Here is an 8,336-nt window from a genome sequence, read left to right on the forward strand (position 1 = left end):
AAAGGTTTTACAAACTTGAAAGAAAAGTGATGATCATAGGTGAAAATATGTAATTGAGCAATCGAACCCTCACCGGAAGTGTTTGCACTCTATTCGCTCAAGTGTTTAGGGTTGATTCACTCAATTCTCCCCTAATCATGCTTTCCAAGATGTTTTTTTTCTAACAATCAACACTTATTCCGTGCATGCATACAATTATCATGAGGTCTTTTCGTAGGTTGTAATGGGGTTAGGGTCAAGGTAGGATGCATATTTGGTCAAGTGGACTTGATATTTGAATCTTTGATCAACTTAAACTTTCCACCTAACCTATGACAACCTATACAATTCAAAGCTAACCTAACTACCCATTCTTCTCACTTTTTCACATACTCATGCATTCTTTTCTTGATTACAACTCATATGCATTCATTTTTATTGGACTTGACTTTAGGGCATTTTGTCCCCTTTTTATTACTCTTATTTTTCTTTCTTTTCCTATTTTTTTCTTTTCTTTTCTTTTCTTTTCTTTTCTTTTTCACATTTTTTTTCTTTTGTTTTTCTCATATATATTTTTTTCTTTCTTTCAAGCAATACACAAGAACATCAATGCATAAGGTCTAACATTTGATTAATACATGAGTATGTACCCAGTTCCCAATATTTACAACAAAAACAAAAATATTCCTTTTATCCCAACCAATGTCCCGAGTTTCCCCACACTTGAATGATACTTACACACTAGCCTAAGCTAATCAAAGATCTAAATAAAGGAAAATTATTGTTTTTCGCTTTTAGGCTTGTAATGTGCTAAAATAAAGAACAATTGGGTTAAGCGTAGGCTCAAAATTGGTTAACAATGGAGAGTAAAAGGTAGGCTATTTGGGTAAGTGAGCTAATGAAACAATGGCCTCAATCATATAAGTGCATGAATATAAGGAATAATGGACATATAGAATTAAAAAAAATCAAAGATTACAATCATAGAAAGAGAACAATTGCACACAAGAAGGAAAATAAGTGGTTATAAGATGTAACCACACCATTAGCCTCAAAACTCACAAGCTTATGTTCTTAGCTTCAAAAACATGATCCACATTATATATATTTCAAGCAAGTTCTATGAAAAGTTTTCACTCAAATCAATTGAGGTCCTCTATAGATAGAAATCTTGAAAAATCTCTTATTTTGACTAAGCTTATTGTGTGTATATATGCAAAATAAGAAAATGCCACTAGAAATCCTAAGAGAACTAAAAATGATATGCAAAAGTGTTGGGAATAGAAATTTGTCACCCAAAATCGCCGATTGGTCGGACGATCTCCCCACACTTAAAAGTTTGCACCGTCCTCGATGCATTCAAAGATGAGCAAGGGGGTACGGCGATGTTCCGAGTGAGTGAATTAGTGTGACATTAATGACAAATAGGTGTGTGAATTTTAAATTGCACGTGGTTTAGAATACACACTAGCATAAAAAGCGGTGTCACAAAAGAAGCATGCACTACACTCATCCTAATATGCTTAAGATGCTTTAAGTAAACTTGTAAGGTAAAACAAGCATTAAAGAAGTATGAGAGCATTTAAGCCCTAACATATGGATGCATATACTCAAGAAACACAATGCATTAAGGTAAATGCACAACATCATCCATCAAGAGATTGCCCAATCAAAGAAAAGGGATTCAAATCAAATGGTTGCCAAATCATGCAATTCAAAAAGATTAAACATGCTTAAAGGCAATTCTTTATGTACTTGGTATTCACAAAATGAAGCATGAAGGAATCAAGACCAAGTATCAAAATATAACCTCTACAATATAATCCACTAACGAATAACAAAATTATTATGCTAAAATAGCATTTCGTTAGTAATAAGCAGCAATATGCATTAAACAAAATCAATAATCCAACACTTATAATGAAAAACAAGAATTTCAAATGAAAATTAAACTAACTAAACACTTAACTAACTAACTAAAAGAATTGCTTATAGATGGTGTTTGGAAGTGTTGGATGCGGGGTAGGAGAGAGGAAGAATAAAGAAAATGGAAAGAAGTGGAAAGAAGAGAAGAAAGGAAGGGTGTTGAGAAAAGGTGATCCACGTGTACACGTGATGTACGCGTGGGCGTGGAGGAGGTGAAATGGGAGCGACGCGTACGCGTGGGTCACGCATATGCATGCATGGCAAACTAGGGAGGTGACACATACGCGCAAGTGGCGCGCATGCGTGGTTGGATTGTGCGGGAGGCACAATGCTAGCATGAATCGGGAACAATGCTAACCAATAACATAACACCATTGCAATTCCCCGGCAACGACATCATTTTGATGATTGGATTTTTGATGGTTTAGAATTTCACTAATGAAATCTTGTTGTAAGTATAGTTTATAAACCAAGCAATAATCCTTTCAAACAAAAGATTGTTTGTTTCTAAAAGTAATAACCGAAGTATTGGAACCTCGGGTCGTTCTCTCTATGAATTGCAAAAAAAATGTCTTGTTATTGGTTATGAGGTATATTTTGGGGTTTTGAGATGAGAGACAAGAAATGTAAATGGCAAGGAACTTCTAATAGCTAAAAAGGTCTTGGCAAGGGTTGGTGGTCAATGATCTCTATCCTAATCACCAACCACAACTTGAGAATTGGCAAGGATCAATCCCATTAAGTCATCCTCTAACTAGTAGTAAAGAAAAGTCAAATGAGCTATATCAATCCTAGTCCATAAATCCTAATTCTTCACTAATTCAATCAGTGAGAACTAGAGTTAATGGATCCCAATCATCAATTACTTAGAAATTAGTAATTCAAGAGCTCCTAAATTACCATTCCAAGCCAAGAGCATAAAATTCTACTCTAAAATCCAACCAAGCATTTTAGCAAACACTTGGAAGACACAAAAGATAAGCATAGTAAAATTGCAACAAGAATAGAATCTAACAACAATACTGCAAAGAATTAACAACAACAATCAAAAGGAACACAATTATTATGAATTACCTCAAATTGAATTTAAAGAAAAGAGAAGGAATAAGAGTGTATCTACAACAAAGTATAGGAACAACATAAAGGAAATTACAACAAAAGAATGAGAGAAAGATGAATGTAATAACAAAGAATTGAAAGGTAGAAGTAGATGAAAACATGAATTAAAACCTAGATCTAAGATTATTGACCTAAACCTAATCCTAATTCTAGAGAGAAGTGAGAGCTTCTCTCTCTAAAACTAACTAATCCTAATCCTAATGTGTGTAAAATGATGGAATCCCCTTTGCTCTCCAATCCTTGGTCCTTTAAAGAATTTTGGCACCAAAGTTGGTTGCAACCTGGGCCCCACAACTTCTGAGAATTCGCTGGGCATGTTTTCACTGAAAAATCACGTGCCAGCATCGACGCGTACGCATACAGTACGCGTGCGCGTCCCTTGAGTTTTCGCGATCCACGCGTGTGCGTCCAGTGCGCGTGCACGTGGATAGGTGCATCCACATCTTTGGCTTTTTTCATGTGTTCTCCACTTTGCATGCTTTTTGAAGAAGCTGAAGATTGATGGTTTAGAAGTTATAGTAAACTCTCGTTGTAAGTATAGTTACTAAACCAAGCAATCAACCTTTCTTACAAACGTTTTGGTTGTCACAAGTAACAAACCCCTAAATAAATTGATAACCGAAGTCTTTAAACCTCGGGTCGTCTTCTCAAGGAATTGCAGGGAGGTATGTTCTTATTATTGGCTATGAAAAAGGTAAAATTTGGGGTCTCAGAAATAAGGAACAAGTATGATAAATGATAAGCGAAATAAATAAATAACTATAAAATAAACTCTTGGTAAGGTATGAGAAATTGGAAGTCCTATCCTAGTTATCCTTATCAATGATGATGAAAATTGAATCTTAGTTCCACTTAGTTAACCTCTGCTGGTGCGAAGGAAGGTCAAGTGGCTAATTAGTTTGATCTTCAAATCCTAGTTAATTCCTAGAAAAATATTGGGATTATAGAAGTTCAAGCTAATTAGCAAAGATAGCGATTATCGATCACGTTGAGTTTGATAACTCAAGAGTTACTGATTTCTTAACTAAAGCCAGGAATGTAGAAAGCTAAATTAAAATCATATATCTGAAAACATCTCAATAATGTATATTAAATAAGAAAATGAATCCTAACATGGAATCCATAAATCAAATTGAGAAAATAAATAAAAGGAACATTGAACCTGATTATGAAGATGAAATAATCCTGAAGTGATTAAAAGAAATCCTAAATCCTTTAAGAGGAATCCTAATCCTAATCCTAAGAGAGAGGAGAGAACCTCTCTCTCTAAAAACTACATCCAAAACTAAAATTGTGAATTATGAAAGCCTGTTGAGTCTCTGCAAGTTCTCTGACTTTAATCTGTGTTTTTGGGCCGAAAACTGGGTTGAAATGCGGCCCAAAATCTCTGTTAGCGACTTTTATAATTCTGCAGATCGCGCACGTCACGCGTCTGCGTCGTCCACGCGTTCGTGTCACTTAGCATTTCTCGTACTACACATGCGCGTCATCCACGCTTTCGCGTCATTCGTGCAGCTTCCAATCCGCACGGTCGCGTCAGGCACGCGAACGCGTCACTCTGATTTCTTCCATTTCGCGCGGTCGCGTGAGCCATGCGACCGCGTGACTTCTCACTGGTCATCTCCTCAATTCCTTGTGTTCCTTCCATTTTTGCACGCTTCCTCTTTATTCTCTAAGCCATTCCTGCCCTATGAAGCCTGAAACACTTAACAGACAGATCAAGGCATCGAATGGTAATAAGAGAGGATTAAGATTAGCTAAATCAAGACCAAAAAAGCATGTTTTCAATCATAGAACTAAGCTAGGAAGGAATTGTAAAATCATGCAAATCTTATGAATAAGTGGGTAGAAAGCTTGATAAAACCACTCAATTAAATACAATATAAACCATAAAATAGTGGTTTATCAACCTCCCCACACTTAAACATTAGCATGTCCTCATGCTAAGCTCAAGGAAACAAAATAAATGAGTAGGGAAAAGCAAGACTCATGCAATGCAATCTATGAATGTGAATGCAACTACATGTAAAATGTTTCTACCTACTTGGTGAAAAAAGTAAATAAATCCTTCAAGAATAAATATGAACTGGATTTCACTAATTCAAATCACAAAATACAATGCAAATAACTTGCAAGAAAAAGATAGCTCATGAAAGCAGGGAACATAGAATTGAGCGCTGAACCCTTACTGGTAGTGTATATCACTCTAACTCTCAAGTGTCTAGGGTCAATTCTCTCAATTCTCTACTAATCTTGCTTTCGATAGCTTGCTCTTCATCTAACAATCAACAAAAATTTAATGCACCAATACACAAATGAAGAGGTCTTTTAAGGGTTGTAATGGGGTTAGGGTCAAGGTAGGATTGTTTTTGGCCAAGTGGACTAAAATCTGAATCCTTAATTAACATAAACTTTCCACCTAACTTAAGACAATCCATTTAATTAAAATACAAAATCTAACTTCCCATTAACTGTGTTTTCCACATATACATGCATCCTAAATTTGAGTTCAGTACATATGAATTGATACCAACACTTACTTTGGGGCATTTTGTCCCCTTTTATTACTTGCTTTTTTTTTATTCTTCTCAATGCATATGATTAAGGTTTTGAATGCATAAACATGTTCTTAACATTTTTCATATTTTCACACAAAGTCTAACATACTCAATTCCAAACCAAACGTTTTCAAACCCACTTTTCCCCACACTTAATTCATGAGCATTCTCACTAGTCTAAGCTAATCAAGGATTCAAATTAAGGACATTATTGTTTTCCGCTTAGAGTTAGTGATGAGCTAAAGTAAAGAACAAGGGGTAAAATAGGCTCAACATTGGGTTGCAAAGGATAATAAAAGGTAAGGCCATATGGGTATGTAAGCTCAGTGAAACAAGGCCTCAATCATATAAGTGCATGCATACATCAAATAATGGAAATATAGAATTAAGCAAGACAAAGATCACAATTTTAGAGAGAAAAACACACATCAAAAATAAAATATTGGTTGATAGAATGCAACCAATCAAATAGGTTCAAAATCTTACTGGTTTTGTGTGTTCGAGCTTTAAACCATGTTCCAAAATAAGATTTCTTCAAACAAGTTTTTCAAAAATTTTATTCAAATTAGTGAAATACTATAAAAAATTCCTTGAAGAAGAAAATAAATATGCAATCAAATATGCAATCAAATATGCAATCAAATATGCAAATGCAACAACTAACAAGAAAAATAAATCATTGGTGTTGAGATAGAAGAGTAACTAACCCATGGAGATCGATATCGACCTCCCCACACTTAAAGATTGCACCGTCCTCGGTGCATGCTAAGATGTGCAAGTGGACGGGTTGTGGTTCCTCAGCTAGTGCTCTTTTTGTTCCTTTCCTTGCCGGTGGTTTTGGGGGTAGCTTTCTCTTTGCCTTTCTTAGTGGCCATTCTGAAAAAGGGAAGAGAAAGTAAATTAAATTCTAAGAGATAGAGCAAGGAAGAGGAATGAGTGAGTGATAGTCAATGCACGCTATAGATCAATGAAGGTTACACATGGTCATGACAACATGTGAAAAGTTCAACAAATGGAATAGAATAAGTTAATTAAAGGGTAAGTAGATGCAGGATGTTTATTGACATGCCAACAAGGGCAAGAGTAGCATAGATCAAGCATCACTCCGAAACAAACTATCACGTTTGTATTGACAATTAAAATCAATTAATATAATAATAAATGGAATTTGTGAAAAGCAGGCATTAAATAGAATAATGTAGAAAAGTGCATGATGCCATATGGGCTTTTTCACAAACACACAGCATGCATGGTAAATAAGTCATTGAAAGTATTAAATTGAACATGCAAGCAACCTTTTTTTTTTAAAGTTATATAATTGTCAAAAAATTCTTTGAATAATCCACAAGCAAATTAAATAAATATCTAACACCAATGAAGATAATGCAATGAATGAAACTATGCAAATAAATTAAATGGAAGTGAAGAGAGATGAGAAGAAGAAAGTAAGAAAAGGAAGAAGAAAGAAGAAAAAAAATAAGAAGGGAAGAAAAGAAGTAGATATAGGGAAGAAAAGATAAGATATTTGGTGGCTCTGGATAAGTTGTGCGGCGCAAGCGACACGAACGCGTGAGGGACGCGTTCGCGCGGTTGGCGCTATTGTCAACTGACGCGGCAGCGTGAGGCACGCGATCGCGTGAGTGAAATCGTGCCACTAGCGCGAGTGCAGCCGCATGCTCGCGCAACTTTCTGTTTGAAACTCATTTTGCCAAGATTTTGGGTGATGCGGTCGCGTGGCAGGGCTTGTGCTGCTAGCACGAGTCTAGCCCAATTCTAGCACAACTTTCGGCCATACCCTTTTTTTACGTCGAATTTGAGGCACGCATTCGCGTGGGTGACGCGGACGCGTGGGAGGCATTGTTCCCACATGACGCGGACGCGTCAGCGACGCGGTCGCGTGGATCAATTTGTGCCAAAGGCACGCCTCCAGCCACGCTCTCGCATGACTCTCTATTCAATTATCCTTTCTTGAAAACGCACTGGTGACGCGGACGCGTCAGCGACGCGCTCGCGTCGCATGCAGATTTTTTTTATTATGCAGTATGCAGAGTGCAATGCTTAATATGAATGCTATGCATGATTCCAGGTTCAATAAAAATTCAAAAAAAAAAAACAAAACATATTAGAATTAAAACTGAAAAGGGACGATCATACCATGGTAGGTTGTCTCCCACCTAGCTGGTGCGCGAAATTGTGAACAATACTTTTTCACAACTCTCATAATCCCCGGACATGAACCCCAAAAACTTTGGTGTTCAATACCATGGCATTACACAACTTCGCACAACTAACCAGCAAGTGCACTGGGTCGTCCAAGTAATAAACCTTACGCGAGTAAGGGTCGATCCCACGGAGATTGTTAGTATTGAAGCAAGCTATGGTCATCTTGTAAATCTTAGTCAGGCAAACTCAAATGGTAATGGTGATGAATGAAAATAACAAAAAGGTAAAGATAGAGATACTTATGTAATTCATTTGTAGGAACTTCAGATAAGCGCATGAAGATGCCTTCCCTTCCGTCTCTCTGCTTTCCTACTGTCTTCATCCAATCCTTCTTACTCCTTTCCATGGCAAGCTTAAGCAAGGGTTTCACCGTTGTCAGTGGCTACCTCCCATCCTCTCAGTGAAAACGATTGCATATGCTCTGTCACAGCACGCAGAATTCAGCTGTCGGTTCTCGGTCAGGACGGAATAGAATCCATCGATTCTTTTGCATCTGTCACTAACGCCCCGCCTGCTAGGAGTTTGAAGCAC

The sequence above is a fragment of the Arachis duranensis genome, chromosome 4 (assembly GCF_000817695.3).
Source record: "Arachis duranensis cultivar V14167 chromosome 4, aradu.V14167.gnm2.J7QH, whole genome shotgun sequence".
Classification (NCBI taxonomy): Eukaryota; Viridiplantae; Streptophyta; class Magnoliopsida; order Fabales; family Fabaceae; genus Arachis; species Arachis duranensis.